Raw genomic sequence first — 17,609 nt, forward strand, 5'->3', positions numbered from 1 at the left:
CTTCTGGTCCCTGCAAATCCATTCACTGCTCAACTGCTAATATCCATAGCCCCAGGGCGGGCTTTGGCTTGGGGTAGTGAAACTCTCACTGCACAGCTTCTAACCCCAGGGTAGTCTTATCCCACACAGTGGGGGTTCTTTGCAGGGCCCTTTCCCAGGTTGGCCCTGCAGGCCTGAGTTACTTCCATTTGGGGAACTCTTTCCCAGAGCACTGCAGTACCTCACTGCTTTTTGTAGCCGTCTGGCAGTACAGCTACCTGTCCATACACCTTTCAATGCTCTGCAGAGGAAGTTGGTAACCTCCTGGCCCTGAAGGCAGATCCTACAGACTTTAAAACTGAGTAAAAAAAAATCAAAAGAACGATCAATAGTTTTTATACAGAAAGAGAGCAGCTTTTCAACCCTGAAAAGACTTATAGCAGTCTCCAGACAATTGTTGGTCCCCAATAGAAAAGGCTCTCCTAGAAGAGACTATTAAAAACCTTAAAAGAGAAGTAGAAGAAAAATGGGGAAAGGAAAGAGAAGCTATGCAAAAGAGCAACAACTTTCTGAAATGTGAATTGGAAAAGGTAAAAAACTCCCAAGAAGTGCAGGGAAACAGAATTTGTGAATTGAAAAAAGAAAATAACTCACTAAAAAAAAATAGTGCAATGGAAAAATAATTCCATAGAGCAAAACAACACATTTAAAAACTCAATTGGACATATACAAAAATAAGTTTTTACACAGACACACACACACACACACACACACACATTCTTCTATAGCTTTTTTTTTAAAGCTAACAAAGAAAATAACTCACTAAAAATCAGAACTGAACAAATAGAAATGACTGATTTTTTGAGATGAGGTGCCACAATAAGGGTCACTCAAGATTTGGTTGCCTCAATATTAAAGGATCAAAGGGCCTGGAATCTGATATTTTGAAAGGCAAAAGAACTTGGAATGCAGCCAAGAATAAACTACTCAGCTAAGCTGAGCATTTTTTTTCCCATGGAAGAAGATGGATATTTAATGAAACAGAGGACTTCCATTTGTTTCTAAGGAAAAAAACAGACTTAAACAAAAAAAAAAAAATTGATCTCCAACAACAGGACTCAAGAGCAGTAGAAAAAGGCCAAAGGAACTCTTGAGAACTGTATTTCTGTTGTGGATATACATTAAAGACCACATGTATAACTTAATTTTACTGATGTAACATAAAAACGGGAAGTAGAAATGGAAACGGGATAGTGTCAGAAAAAGGGAAAAGGGGAGATAAAAAGAGGGAAACTAAATGTGACCATGAGGCAAAGGAAACCTATCATATCTGAGGGAATTTAGAGAGTGGGAGGAACATTGTGTGAATCCTACTCTCATCAGAGTTAGCTCAAAGAGGAAGCAATTGACATATTTGTTTTACAAAGAATCTTCTCTCACCTCATTAAAAAGTGGGAGAGGAAAAGGGAAAAGGAAAAAGAGTAATAAGGGAAGGGTACAAGAAAAGGGAAGGGATTCAAAGGGAGGAGAGAGGAATCCTAAAGAGGGAGAGCTGTGGGATACAAGTGGGACCAATAAATTTAATACAAAGGATGGAGGGAAGGAGGGCAAAAAAAAAGAAAAGCATAATCTGGGGATATTAGGATGGCAGGAAATACAGAATTAGTAATTTTAACCGTAAATGTGAATGGGATGAACTTTCCCATAAAGCTGAGGCAGATAGCAGACTGGATCAAAAGTCAGAACCCTACAATATGTTGTTTACAAGAAACACATTTAAAACAGGGAGATACAGGGGCGGAGCCAAGATGGCGGAGAAGACACACGCGACTTTCTAAGCTCTTCTCTTACCCTCTTTATCAATATTATATCGAGCCTCAAAAATAGTCTTGACTGCTACAATTCATAAAGATAAGAAGTAGAACAACTCACCAGCCGAAGAAAATCTGCAGTCTCGCCAAAAAAGGTTGGTTCCGGGGCCAGGGGGGAGATCAGCGTAGACTGGGAGAGAAATTAGGTTCTGAGGAGAGCCTCAAACCAAAAGTGAAAGCACAGATCTCAGCACAAGCTCGCAGCCCCAACCCGCAGTACGGGGCTTTTCCTTGGGGCAGTTGTGATCCTGCACAGCAGGAGGATGCAGCCCGGGTTAGCATCCAATCTGCACAGTGGGGAGCTCGGCTTGGGGCCATAGAGCTTTTCCAGGGCCGATATGCATCAGGCAGAGACACTGGGGCAGAGTTCGCGGCTGTCTGCGGTCTGTGGTCAGCTACTAATACTCACAGTCCCACAAGAGACTCGGGCCTGGGGCAGTGACACTCACCCCTTAGTCTCTAGCCGAGGGCAATCGCTAACCCACACAGCCCAACTGGGCACTTGGATAGCTCCACCAGTGCTGAATCCACCTCCTGTTGGGGGAAGGGAAAACTCTCACTCAGAGCACTCCCAAACCTCAGAGCCGGAAATCGGTTTAGATCTCTCCCTGCTCTGCAGAGGAAGCTGGTAACCCCCCTGTCTAGGAGACATACGCTAAAGGCTTTAAAACATGAATAAAAAGATGAAAAGAACTATCCACAGCTTCTATGCTGAAAAAGAGCAGGTCAGCAAATCTGAAGAGACCTCAAACAGCAAAAATGCATGACTGTCCTCCTTTACATGGATGTTCATAGAAGAGACCATTAAAAGTCTCAAAAAGAGAGTTAGAAGATAAATGGGAAAGGAAAGAGAAGCTTACAAGAGAGCAACAACTTCCTGAAATACGAATTAAAAGTTCAAAATTCAGGAAGGGGAAATAAAATTGGTGAATTGGAAAAAATAAAGAACTCGCAAGAAAGTAGGATCTGTGAATTGAAAGAAAATTCCACTAAAAAACATTAGTGAAATGGAAAAATTCCACAGACCAAAACAATACATTTAAAACTCAATTGGACATATACAGAAGAAGTAAAAAAAGTAATGAAGAAATAATTTTTAAAAATTAGAACTGAACAAATAGAAACTAATGATTCATTGAGACAGCAAGAATCAGTCAACAAAACAAAAATGACAAACTGGAAAACCATGAATTATCTACTTGCAAAAACAACAGACTTGGAAATAGATCTAGGAGAGATAATCTGAGGATTATTGACTTTCCGAAAACTATGATGAAAAAAAGAGCCTAGATAATTTACAAGAAATCATCAAAGAGAACTGCCAGATGTAATAGAATCAGAAGGTAAAATAGGCATTGAAGAATTCATCGAACTCCTTCTGAAAGAAACCCTAAAATAAAACCCCAAGGAATATTGTGGCCAAATTTAGAACTATCAGATTAAGGAAAAATTTTACAAGCAGCAAAAAAAAACATTTAAATACTGAGGGTGCCACAATAAGGATCACCCAAGATCGCCCTCTACATTAAAGGAAAGAAGGGCCTGGAATATGATATTCTGAAAGGCACAAGAACTTGGGATACAGCCAAGAATAAACTACCCAGCTAAGTTGGAGCATTTTTCTTCCAGGGAAGAAGATGGATATTTAATGAAACAAATGAATTCCATTTGTTTCTGAAGAAAACCAGAACTAAACAAAAATTTGATCTCCAACCATAGAACTCAAGAGATGCAGAAAAAGTAAAAATAACTCTTGAGAATTGTATTTCTGTTGTGGATATACAAAAAGAATACATGTATAATTTGATTGTACTGATATAACATAAAAAAGAGAAATAGATATGGAAAAAGGATGATGGCAGAATAAGGTGGGAAGGAGGGATAAAAAGAGGGAAACCACATCCCACAAAGAGGCAAAGGAAACTTATCATATCTGAGGGAACTTAGAGAGTGGGAGGAACATTGTGTGAATCTTACTCAACGAGTTGGTTCAAAGAAAAATAATTGACATTTGTTTTAGAGAAAATTCTCTCGCCCATTAAAACGGGGAGAGGAAAGGGAAAAGAAAAGAGTAATAAGGGAAGGAAGGGGAAAGACCTCAAAGGGGGGAGGGATTATAAAGAGGATAAGCATTGTGATCAAGAGGGGTACATAAGTTTAAAGGGGGAAAAGGGTGGGGAGGCAAGAATAAGTGCATAATCGGGGTTATTAGGATGGCAGGAAATCAGATTGTAATTCTAACCATAAATGTGAATGGGATGAACCCCAAAAGAGGAGGCAGATAGCAGACTGGATCAAAAGTCAGAACCCAACATGTTGTTTACAAGAAACACATTTAAAGCAGGGAGACATAGAGTAAAGGTAAAGGCTGGCAAAATCTATTATGCTTCAGTGAAGTCAAAGTAGGTAGCCATCCTTTCCAGATCAAGCAAAGTAAAATTGATCTAATTAAAGAGATAAGGAAGGAAACACATCCTGCTAAAGGGTAGATAAACAATGAAGCAATATCAATATTAAACATATATGCACCAAGTGGTATGGCATCCAACTTCCTAAAGGAGAAGTTAAGAGAGTTGCAAGAAGAAAAGACAACAAAACTGTAATAGTAGAAGATCTCAACCTTGCACTCTCAGAATTAGACAAATCAAACCACAAAACAAATTAGAAAGAAATTAAAGAAGTAAATAGAATATTAGAAAAATTAGGTATGTTGGATCTTTGGAGAAAATTGAATGGAAGTAGAAAGGAATATATTTTCTTCTCAGCAGTTCATTCAAAAATTGACCATATATTAGGACATAAAGACCTCAAAATTAAATGCAAGAAAGCAGAAATAGTAAATGCTTTCTTTTCAGATCATGATGCAATAAAACTACATTCAACAAAAAGTTAGGGGGAAATAGACCAAAAAGAATTGAAACTAAACAACTCATCTTAAAGAATGATTGTGAAGCAGCAAATTATAGATACAATTAAATTTCACTAAAGATAATGACAATGATGAGACATCATACCAAAATTTGTGGGATGCAGCCAAAGCGGTAATAAGAGGGAATTTTATATCCTTAGAGGCTTACTTGAATAAAACAGAGAAAGAAAAGATTAATGAATTGGGCTTGCAACTAAAAAAACCAAATTGGAAATTCCAAAATTAAAAGGAGAAATTAAAAATATTGAAAGTAAAAAAACTATTGAACTAATTAATAAAACTAAGAGTTGGTTCTATGAAAAAGCCAATAAAATAGATAAGCCTTTGGTAAATCTGATTAGAAAAGGAGAGAGGAAAATGAAATTAGTAGTCTTAAATGAAAGGGAGAACTTTCCACCAATGAAGAGGAAATTAGAGAAATAATAAGGAGTTATTTTGCTCAACTTATGCTAATAAATTTGATAACCTAAGTGAAATGGATGACTACCTCCAAAAATATAGACTTCCCAGACTAACAGAGGGAGGAAGTAATTGTTTGAATAGTCCATTTCAGAAAAAGAAATAGAACAGGCAATTAAACAACTCCTAAGAAAAATCCCAGGACGATGGATTTACATATGAATTTTACCAAACATTTAAAGAACAATTCCCCAATGCTATATAAAATTATTTGATAAAAATAGGGAATGGAGGAGTCCACCAAATTCTTCCTATAACACAGACATGGTACTGATACCTAAACCAGGTAGGCTGAAAACAGAGAAAGAAAATTATAGACCAATCCTCCTAATGAATATTGATTAAAATCTTAAATAAGATATTAGCAAAAGACTATGAAAATCATTCCAAGATAATACACTATGATCAAGTAATTTTATACAGAATAGGCTGGTTAATATTAGGAAAACATCAATATAATTCCATGTAAAACCAAATTAAAAAAACCATATGATCATCTCAAAGATGCATAAAAAGCATTTGATAAAATCCAAATCCATTCCTATTAAAACACTTGAGAGTATAGGAATAAATGGATTTTCCTTAAAATAATCAGCAGCATCTATTTAAAACCATCAGTAAGCATCATATGTAATGGAGACAAACTGCAACCATTCCCGATAAGATCTGGAGTGAAACAAGGTTGCCCACTATTACCGTTACTATTTAATATTGTATTAGAAATGCTAGGTTTAGCAATAAGAGCTAAGAAAGAGATTAAAGGAATAAGAATAGGCAATGAGGAAACCAAATTATCACTCCTTGCCGACGACATGATGGTATACTTAGAATTCAGAGATTCTGTAAAAGTTATTAGAAATTCCACAACTTTAGCAAAGTTTGTTATAAATAAACCCACATAAGTCATCAGCATCTTATATATCACTAACAAAATCCAACAGTCAGAGTTACAAAGAGAAATTCCATTTAAAGTAACTACTGATAATATAAAATATTTAGGAATCTATCTGCCAAGGGAAAATCAGAAACTTTATGAGCAAAATTACAGACCACTTTTCACACAAATTAAGTCTGATCTAACCAACTGGAAAAATATTAAATGCTCTTGGATAGGGCGAGCAAATATAATAAAGATGACAATATTACCTAAACTAATCTATTTATTTAGCGCTATACCAATCAGACTCCCAAAAAACTATTTTAATGACCTAGAAAAATAACAAAGTTCATATGGAAAAACAGAAGGTCAAGAATTTCAAGGGAATTAATGAAAAAAAATCAAATGAAGGTGGCTTTAGCTGTACCAAATCTAAAATTATATTATAGAGCAGCAGTTACCAAAACTATTTGGTATTGGCTAAGGAACAGATTAGTTGATCAGTGGAATAGATTAGGTTCAGGGATTAAACAGTCAACAAATATAGCAACCTAGTTCCTTTGAAAACCCAAAGATCCCAGCTTTTGGGATAAGAACTTACTGTTTATAAAAATTGCTGGGAAAAATTGGAAACTAATATGGCAGAAACTAGGCATTGATCCATACTTAACGCCGTACACCAAGATAAGGTCAAAATGGTTCATGACCTAGGCATAAAGAATGAAATTATTAATAAATTAGAGGAACACAGGATAGTTTACCTTCAGACCTGTGGAAGGGGAAGGTCTTTATGAACAAAGAAGAACTAGAGATCATTACTGATCACAATAGAAAATTTGATTATACAAACTGAAAAGTTTTTGTAAAACAAAACTAATGCAGACAAGATTAGAAGGGAAGCAATCAACTGGAAAATATTTTTACAGTCAAGGTTCTGATAAAGGCCTCATTTCCAAAATATATAGAGAATTAACTCTAATTTATAAAAATCAAGCCATTCTCCAATTGAAAATGGTCAAAGGATATGAACAGACAACTCAGATGAAGAAATTGAAACTATTTCTAGTCATATGAAAAGATGCTCCAAGTCATTATTAATCAGAGAAATGCAAATTAAGACACTCTAAGATACCACTACACTGTCAGATTGGCTAAGATGACAGGAAAAATAATGATGATTGTTGGAGGGGTGGGAAAACTGGGACATTGATGCATTGTTGGTGGAGCTATGAATGAATCCAACCATTTTGAGAGTAGTTTGAACTATGCTCAAAAGTTATCAAACCTGTGATACCCTTTGACCCCAGTTACTACTGGGATTATATCCCAAAGAGATTATAAAGAAGGAAAGGGACCTGATTGCATGAATGTTTGTGGCAGCCCTTTTTGTAGTGGCTAAAAACTGGAAACTGAATGGATGTCCATCAGTTGGAGAATGGCTGAATAAATTGTGGTATATGAATATTATGGAATATTACTGTTCTGTAAGAAATGACCAACAGGATAATTTCAGAAAGGCCTGGAGAGACAATGAACTGATGCTGAGGCAATTGAGCAGGACCAGGAGATCATTATATACTTCAACAACAATACTATATGATGACCAGTTCTGATGGACCTGGCCATCCTCAGCAACGAGATCAACCAAATCATTTCTAATGGAGCAGTAATGAACTGAACTAGCTGTGCCCAGAAAAAGAACTCTGGGAGATGACTAAAAACCATTACATTGAATTCCCAATCCCTATATTTATGCACACCTGCATTTTTGATTTCCTTCACAAGCTAATTGTACAATATTTCAGAGTCTGATTCTTTTTGTACAGCAAAATAACGTTTTGGTCATGTATACTTATTGTGAATCTAATTTATATTTTAATATATTTAACATCTACTGGTCATCCTGCCATCTAGAGGAGGGGGTGGGGGGGTAAGAGGTGAAAAATTGGAACAAGAGGTTTGGCAATTGTTAATGCTGTAAAGTTACCCATGCATATATCCTGTAAATAAAAGGCTATTAAAATAAAATAAAATAAAATAAAACAGGGAGATACAAAGTAAAGGTAAAAGGCTGGAGCAGAATCTATTATGCTTCAGGTGAAGTCAAAAAACAGGGGTAGCCATCCTTATCTCAGATCAAGCAAAATCAAAAATTGATCTAATTAAAAGAGATAAGGAAGGAAACTATATCTTGCTAAAGGGTACGGTATTATAGGCAATGAAGCAATATCAATATTAAACATATATGCACCAAGTGGTATAGCATCTAAGTTCCTAAAGGAGAAGTTAAGAGAGTTGTGAAAAAAAATAGACAGCAAAACTATAATAACTATAATAAACTATAATAAAACTATAAATAAAATATATATAAAATATAATAAAATATAATATAATAAACAATTTTGCACTCTCAGAATTAGATAAATCAAATCACAAAACTGTAATCCATCCTAGACTTAGCCATCAATATTAGTTTTATAATGTACTGGTCTGATCAGCACTTTGTAAAATACTGATCTGATCAGCATTTTATTATATACTTTTCTTTTCAAAATCAACTCCAGTGGTTATAGGATCAAATATAATGACATCTGCCTGGTATCTAAAACTTTTCATAGCCTAAGTCTTTCCTATCTTTCAGTGCTTCCAAACTTTACAATACATATAAACTTGCTATATTGTAGACTGGCTTGCTATTTTTAATGCACATCATTCCATTTCATAACTCTACCTTCTCACCTCTGCCTCTTAGATTCCCTGGATTCTTTCACAATTCTACTCAAACTTCACCTCCTCCAAGAAGATCTTCTTGAAATCCTTCAGAGAGCTAATTGTCCCATTTTCAGTGAAAACAGTTATGTCTTGGAAATTGCCAAATATTATAAATCATGATTTGATTTATTATTTTGCTGTTTGCCAAGAAAACAAAGTTATGTAAAAATGTTTAAAAATACAGATCAAGACTCTTGTATATGCATATGTATTTTCCTTTTTATTCAGAAAGGAGATTGTTAAATTATTAGTAGCACACATTTTGTCTTACTCAATCTCTTACCTTTGAAATTACATAGCTATTTAAATGTTATTTCTCACATAACATTTTAGTTTATTGAAAGCAAGTATTGTCATTTTGCTTTCCTCTAGCAGTTAGCCTCATTTCTGGCATATAGAAAATGCTTAATAAATGATTGTAAAATTTACTGACTTTTCTTGTATCCATCCTCTTCTCTCTACTTCCTTAATTGTCACCCTACTTCATCACCTTAAATTGAACTATTGCACTAAAATATTAATTTGTCTCCTTGTATCCAACCTCTCTCTTCTCTTATTCTTCTTTCACACAATTGTCAAATCGACAATCCTAAAGCACAGGCTGATGCAATCAAAAACATATACCTTGTTCACAAATAATCAGAGGTTGTTATGGCTATTGAGTTGTTTGATTCATTAGATAGTTATTGTGTGGGTCAGGATTGAAATGGGATATCTTTATTGTATGGTTGTGGGGGTTGAGCAATGGTATTGTTGGGTTGGATTTTATTTATTACTATTTTAGTAGTTTTGGAAGTTATTTGAGGTCTTTAATTATATGATTAGTAGAATTAGTGCTATGGAAATTATGAAGGATAAGAAGTAAGATTTAATAAGCCTCTTTTGGGTAGAAGTAATGGTCGATGATATGGAACTATGAAAATTGGCTTGACCTTTTGGTTCTGTTTTTTCATATCAGCTTATATCAATGAGTATGGTAGCAATGTGTTTACCTATTTGCTCCCTATTCCCCTTAGCTTGCCACCTAAGACCCTTCACTATCTGTAACTTACTTCATCTATCATTTTACATCATTCCTCTTGTGTAAAATGGCCAAAAGAATTTCCAAGAATTTTATGATGGACAACCAAAGCAAGGGAGCTTAGTTCAGCTTCATCAATTCAAGGTATCTCCATTTCCTATCCTTGTGCAATATCATTCTTTGGAAATGGATAAATAAACCTACTTTTGTTATTTCTCAATGACACATGAGTGTCTCATTTCATTCTAATATAAAGCATAATTTTCCAGGAAACTGCTTTAATTAGAGCCAACCTATAACTTCAAGGATAATTTTTCAGCTTATCTGCCTTGCATATAATCAGTGCTTAATTTAATTGACTCAGATTTTTTCTCATTTAATTTCCCCATTCAACTGATTCTTTTATAGTCAACTTTGTTTCCTTAATTACTTTATAGACATGCATAAAACGTCTATATGTGACTCCATTTTTGGACTACGAATAATATTGCTTTTTATTTGTTTGGACCTATGACATTTTTACATTGGGAGAGCCCCAATATGTAAACTTTTGTGGCTCATATAGATTGAGACATCTAGAACATTGGGCCTCGAATAAGAAAAATCTGAATTCAAGTCTAGTCTCAAACACTGACTAACTGTGTGACCCAGGACAAATCATTTTATTTCTTTGCCTCAGTTTTCTAATCTGTAAAATGTGAATAATAGTAGTATCTACTATTAACCTACACCCTGTGGTTATCATGAGGATCAAATGAGATAGTAATTGAAAAACATTTAACACAATGGCTGGCATGTAATAGACACTATGTAAATATCAGCTATTATCATTTGCCATTTTCTTATAACTTAATAGTTCCATGATTCCACAGACTATATCAGAGGCTCAACTTCAAGTATGGCTTTTCTGACTCCAAGTTTGTACTCTATCCACAAAAATGCCACAAAATCTCCCACAAATACATTTGAGACAGACCACAGCATAATGTTTTAAGTCATTCAGCATCTCCTGAAACAGTCATTGAAAACAAGCAGGAAGATTCTTTAATACAAAGGGGGAAAGTTAAATTCATAATATCTTGAGGATAATGAGTTTTTTAACTGGCCTCAGAGTGAATTCCGTCTTCCAGCTACCTTCACACATAATTAGGGGTGAGATATAGTGTGCTCATTCTCATGTTATCAAGAAGTCATTAGTCTCCAGCCTCAGGTAGACAATAACTTTAGTACCTCTATATTATGTCCTGTACTTCTTCCCCAGAAAAGAACCATATCCTCTTATTAAGGCATAATGATATTGTGTCACAGTGTGAAGGGACCTGAGATACTTTCGTGATCAACCTCCATGGAAACACTTCTATAATATATCTAACAAAAGGTCATCCAGTTTTGCCTGAAGACCACTAGTAATGGGACACCCATGAGCCAATGTACTGTATTTTTGGACAAATCTATTCATTTATTTATCTATTTATTTATTCATTCATTCATTTATCTATCTATTTATTTATTTGTTTGTTTATTTAATTCACAACATTGAACCTTGCCTAGCCTTGGTTTTCAGATTTTCTCCTTCTTATCCCAAGATAGATGGCAAGGAATCCAATTATGTTAGACATGTTAAAATATATGTTAAATTCAATGTGTATAAACATATTTATACTATTCTCTTTCTGCACAAGAGAAATCAGATCAAAAAAGAAAGTAAATGAGTAATAACAAAATGCAAGTGAACAACAACAAAAAGAGTGAGAATGTTATATTGGGATCCACATTCAGTTCTCACAGACCTTCCTCTAGGTGTAGATGGCTCTCTTCCTCATAAGATCATTGAAATTGGCATCAGTCATCTCTTTGTTGGAAAGAGTCACATTCATCAGAATTGATCATCATATAATATTGATGTTGCTGTTTACAGTGATCTCCTGGTTCTGCTTATTTCACTTGGCATCCATTGATGTAATTCTCTTCAGGCCTGTCTAAAATCATCTTCCTCATCATTTCTTATGGAACAATAATATTCCATAATATTCATATAACGTAAGCTATTCATCCATTCTCCAGTGGATGGGTATCCACTCAGTTTCAGTTTCTTGTCACTACAAAAAGTACTGCCACAAACATTTTTGTACATGTGGGTCCCTTTCCTTTAATATCTCTTTGAGATATAAGCACAATAGAAACACTGCTGGATTAAAGGATATTCACAGTTTGATAACATTTTGAATGTAGTTGATAATTGCTCTCCCAAATGTCTGGATTTGTTCCAGATTGCCAACAACGTATTAGTGTTCTAGTTTTCTCACATCCTCTCCAATATTTGTTATTATCTTCTCCTATCATCTTAGCTAATCTGAGAAGTGTTTAGTGGTATGTCAGAGTTGTCTTAATTTGTATTTCTCTCATCAATAGTGATTTAGAGCATCTTCTCATATGATTAGAAATTGTTTTAATTTCTTCATCTGTAAATTGTCTGTTCATATCCTATGACAATCAAATAGAGAATGGCTTGAAATATTATGAATTTGAGTCAGCTCCATATATTTTAGATATGAGACGTTTATTAGAACCCTTAAATGTAAAAAAAAAATGATTTCCCAATTTATATCTTCCCTTCCGATCTTGTCTACATTAGTTTTGTTTGTACAAAAACTTTTTAACTTAATATAATCAAAATTATCTATCTGGTGTTCAGTTATGAGTTCCAGTTCTTCTTTGGACAGAAATTCCTTCCTTTTCCAAAGAGCTGAGAGGTAAATTATCCTATGTTCTTCTAATTTGCTTATAATATCATTCTTTATATCTAAATAATGAAACCATTAAGATCTTATCTTGGTAAGTGGTGCTAAATGTGGGATAAGCCCTAATTTCTTCCATACTAGTTTCCAATTTTTCAGCAGTTTTTGTTAAATAGTGAGTTATTTTCCCAAAAGCTGGGATCTCTGGATTTGTCACACACTAGATTGTTATAGTTACTGAATATTTTATCCTGTGATCCTAACCTATTCCGCAGATAAGCTATTCTTTTTCTTAGCCAGTACCAAATAGTTTTGATGACTGCTGCTTTAGAATATAATTTTAGATCTGGCACATCTAGAATACCTTCAATAGCATTTTTTTCATTAATTCCCTTAAAATTCTTTACCTTTTATTCTTCCATGAAATTTGTTATTATTTTTCTAGATCTGTAAAATAATTTCTTAGGAAGTTGGATGGTGTGGCACTAAATAAGTGGATTAAATTTAGGTAGAATTGTCATTTTTATTATATTTGCTTGGCCTACACATAAGCACTTGATATTTTCCCAACTGATTAAATCTGACATTATTTGTAAAAAAAAAATGTTTTGTTTGTGTTCATATAGTTCCTTTTCCCTTAGCAGATAGATTCCCAAATATTTTATATTATCAACAATTATTTTGAATGGAATTTCTTTTTGTATCTCTTGCTGCTGAACTTTGTTGGTAATATATAAAAATGCTGATAATGTATGTGGATTTATTTTCTGTTACACAAATTTGCTAAAGTTGTGAATTTTTTCTAATAATTTTTATTTGATTCTCTAGGGTACCCTAAGTATACCATCATATCATCTGCAAAGAGTGATAATTTGGTTTCCTCATGACCTACTCTAATTGTTTTAATCTCTTTTTCTTTTCTCATTGCTAAAGCTAACATTTCTATTGCATATTGATGATAATAGTGGGCAACCTTGTTTCACTTCCAATTCTATTGGAAATGTTTTTATTTGTCCTCATTACATATGATGCTTGCTGATGGTTTTAAATAGATGCTACTGCTCTTTTCAAAGAAAAGTCCATTTATTCCTATAAGTTCTCTAGTGTTTTTTTTTTAATAAGAATGGATGTTGGATTTTATTAAATGCCTTGTCTGCATCTATTGAGATAATCATATGGTTTTTGATAGTTTGGTTACTGATGTGGTCAATTATGGTAATAGTTTTCCTAATATTGAATCAGTGCTGCAATCCTGGTATAAATCCCATTTTGTTGTGGTATATTATCGTGGTGAATATATCATTATCTTATAAATAAGCTTTTTTAAATCTTAAGGACAATTGATCTTCTCTTTCTCTAATTTTTGCAAGTAAGCATCTAGAGATATAAAATTTTCCCTAATAACCACTTTGTATATATCCCGTAAATTTTAGTATGTTACATCATCATTGTTATTCTTTTGGATGAAGTTATTGATTGTGTTTATAATTTGTTCTTTCACCTATTGATTCTTTAGTAGTAGATTATTTAATTTCCAATTAATTTTTTGTCTATTTCTGTGTTAGGACTAGCTCTCTGGAGAATCTCAATATTAGCCAAGTCCTTGGTCTTAGAAGAGGAATGATGAGGCATGACTCACCTGGATGGTCAAATATGGAGTTTGTTTATTTTAAATTCTATCAAGCCTTATATAACCTAATATCTTTATATAACTATAGCAACACTGTGCATGAGCTAACTAGCTAACTATATACTGTGCATGAATGATCACATAAACAACTTGCTGTTGTATGTAGATGACTCTTTGTCATTAGGTATCACTCTGCTTCAACTATAACACAGGTTGTCACTGCCTGATGACTTCTCAGAAAGGCTGAATCCTGAGGGGAGATAGGGAGCTAAATCAGACATTGTCAACAGCTTGCCTCTGGGCTGAAGGGTCTTATACCTCACCCAGTATTCCCTCACTATCTGTGGCTCTCTTCAGTTTATTTTCCCCAGTCCTTTTATTGCATGTGATTTTTATTGAATCACAATTTGAAAAAAATGCATTTACTATTTCTGCCTTTTTGCATTTGATTTTGAGGTTTTTATGGTCTAATTCAGGGGTCCTCAAACTTTTTAAATAGGGGGCCAGTTCACTGTCCCTCAGACTGTTGGAGGGCCAGACTATAGTAAAAACAAAATCTTTGTTTTGTGGGCCTTTAAATAATGAAACTTCATAGCCCTGGGTGAGGGGGATAATCATCCTCAGCTGCCACATCTGGCCCGTGGCCATAGTTTGAGGACCCCTGACTCTAATTCATGCTCAATTTTTATATAGTTTCCATGAACTGCTGAGAAAAAAGTATAATCCTTTCTGCCTCCATTAAATTTTTCTCCAAAAATCTGTCATATCAAACTCTTCTAAAATTCTATTTACCTCCTTTGCTTTTTCTTTTCTTTTTCTTTCTTTTTTTTTTTTTTTTTTTGGTAAGATTTATCTAATTCTGAGTGAGCAAGGTTGATATCCCCCACCAATATAAATTTGCTGTCTAATTCTTCCTGCAGCTTTCTTAATTTGGAATGTGTATGCTATACTACTTGGTGCATAGATTTTCAATATTGATATTACTTCATTATCTATGGTACCCTTTTGCAAGACATAATTTCTTTCCTTATCTCTTTTAATGAGATTTATTTTTGCTTTTGATTGATCTGAAATCAGGATTGCTACCCCTGCTTTTCTTTTTTTTTATTTCACCTGAAGTATAATAGATTCTGCTCCATGCTTTTATCTTTACTTCATATGTATCATTCTGCTTTAAATGTGTTTCTTGTAAACAACATATTGTATGATTCTGGCTTTTAATCCAGTCTGTTATCCACTTCCGTTTTATGGCAGAGTTCATCCCATTCACATTCACAATTAAAATAACTAATTCTGTATTTCCTGCAATTTATTTACATCAAGTTATGCTTTTCTTTTCCTTTTTTCACCATTTCCTCCTTTCCACTATTTTGCTTCTGAACAGCACCTCCCTCAAACAGCCTTTCCCCTTTACAGTTCCTCCCCTTTTCTTTTATCTTTCCACTACTTCTGCTTTTCCTTCTATTAGCTTCCTCCTTTCTTTTCTCCTTTCTTCTTCCACTTCCCTATATGTGTGAGAAATTTCTCTTTGAAACCAAGTATTTGTAATTTTCTCTCTTTGACCCAAATCTGATGAGAGTGAGATTCACACCCTCCCTTCTTTCTCTCAATTATAATAGCTCTTTCTGCCTCTTCATGAGCTGTAATTTCTCTTATTTTACCTCCATTTCCCTCTTTTTCTGGTACAATCCCTTTTCCACCTCTAGTTTCTTTTTCCTATTATCACAATAAAATCTAATAATATCCACACTCTCTAAGTATACCAATAACAGAGATATAGTCCTCAAGAGTTCTTTCCTTTTTACCTTTGTGTGCTTCTGTTGAGTTCTGTATTGGAGATCAATTTTTTTGTTCAGTTCTGGTCTTTTCATTAGAAATAAATGAAATTCACCTGTATCATTGAATGTCCATTTTCTTTCATGAAAGATAATGCTAAATTTAGCCAGATAGTTAATTCTTGGTTGCAATCCAAGTTTCTTTGCCTTTCGGAATACCAGATTCCAGACCTTTTAGTCCTTTAAGGTGGAAGCTGATATGCCCTGATTAATACTACTTCTGACTCCTCAATATTTGAATTGTTTCTTTCTGTCTGCTTGCAATATTTTTCCTTTGACCTGATAATTCTAAACTTTAGCTATTCTATTCCTTGGAATTTTCATTTTGGGATCTCTTTCAGGTGATGATTAGTGAATCCTTTCAATAGCTACTTTACTTTCTGGTTCTAGAATATCAAGGCCATTTTCCTTGATGATTTCCTGAAAGATGATGTCTATGGCTTTTTTTTTTAGTCATGGTTTTCAAGAAGTCCAATTATCCATAGATTATCTCTCCTAGATGTATTTTCCCAGTCAGTTGTTTTTCCAATCAGGTATTTCACATTTTTCTTCATTTTTTTCCCCTTTTTGGGGGTTTTGTTTGACTGATTCTTGAAGTCTCATTGAGTCATTTATTTGCATTTGTTCAATTCTAATTTTTAGTGTATTATTTTTTTCATTTACCTTTTTTTAAGCTCCTTTTGTATTTGGCCAATTGAATTTTTAAATGAGTTGTTTTGTTCATTGCATTTTTTTTCCATTTCCCAAATTCTGCTTTTTAATAAATTGGTTTCTCTTTCATATTGTTTTGTAAGAAATTATATGCTTTTCCATTTTCATGAAATCTATTTTGTAAGGAATTTTCTTCGGATAATTTCTATTTTTCCTTTTCCATACCCTCTTGCAAAGATCTCATTTTTTCTCCATTTTTCTTCTAACTCTCTTTTAATAGCCTTTTTGAATTCTTCCAAGATAGCCTTATAAAATGTGAACCAGCTTATATCACCCTTTTTGGCTTCATCTGTAGCTGATTTGCATATAGGAACCTTAGGGTTTGATGTCTATTCTTCTCTATATATAAAAGCTGTCTATGGTCAGAGCTCATTTTGCCTTTTTTGTTTATTTTTAAGGGTTAAGGTCTGCTCCTAAGGCAAATGGGTGAAAACCATTTTAGTTTGTACCCCAGGACTGACTTCCTGTGTTGGGAAATTGTGGCCAGTTCCCACATTCTTCCAGGGCTCAATGACTTACAATTTTCCTTTTTTATCTGCTTTTGGATGTTTTGCAGCAAATCTGCTAATCCACCAGCTTGCAATCAGGACAGCATAGTCAAAGAGTCTCACAGTAGATTTCCTAGTTTGTGGATGCCACAGCCCTCTGGTTCCTCACCCCAGCTTCTTGTCCCTGGCTCCCTGTCCTACAGCCTGGGCTGAGGACACAGTTCCCCTGCCTGACTGAGATGTGCTATTCTGAAATTCTTCCAAGGTATCTTCTTCTGGAAATTCGTTGTACTCCAAAT

The sequence above is a fragment of the Sarcophilus harrisii genome, chromosome 6 (assembly GCF_902635505.1).
Source record: "Sarcophilus harrisii chromosome 6, mSarHar1.11, whole genome shotgun sequence".
NCBI classification, from domain to species: domain Eukaryota; kingdom Metazoa; phylum Chordata; class Mammalia; order Dasyuromorphia; family Dasyuridae; genus Sarcophilus; species Sarcophilus harrisii.